Genomic DNA, 408 nt, shown 5'->3' on the forward strand with positions numbered 1-408 from the left:
TCAATCCCATCAACCAACACTCGTCATATTACTGGGGGTGGTGCGATGAATGAAAAGACGTCAGCAACACTGTCCAAGCACACACCAAGAGAAGGAAAGGAATATACAAACAACAAGAATAATAATCCCATGTCTGGAACAGCATTAAGCGATTATACACATACTTCACAATTTTTGGAAGGAGATGCATTAACAGATGATTATGTATACTCAGATGAGGGTGGTAACTATGGTACTTGGAAAAGGCTTGGAAACGAAGATTTTGGGAATGATAATGAAAGTATGTCTCCAAGTGGTGGAGGTGGAGGAAAAAGATTTGGATTTGTGGGTGAAGTGGGATTAGATGGAAGATGGAGACAGATGCATATGAACGTGCTCAAGAGTACAAACCCTTATGGTAATACTGCT

The sequence above is a fragment of the Trypanosoma theileri genome (assembly GCF_002087225.1).
Source record: "Trypanosoma theileri isolate Edinburgh chromosome Unknown TM35_Tth_6_V1, whole genome shotgun sequence".
Classification (NCBI taxonomy): domain Eukaryota; phylum Euglenozoa; class Kinetoplastea; order Trypanosomatida; family Trypanosomatidae; genus Trypanosoma; species Trypanosoma theileri.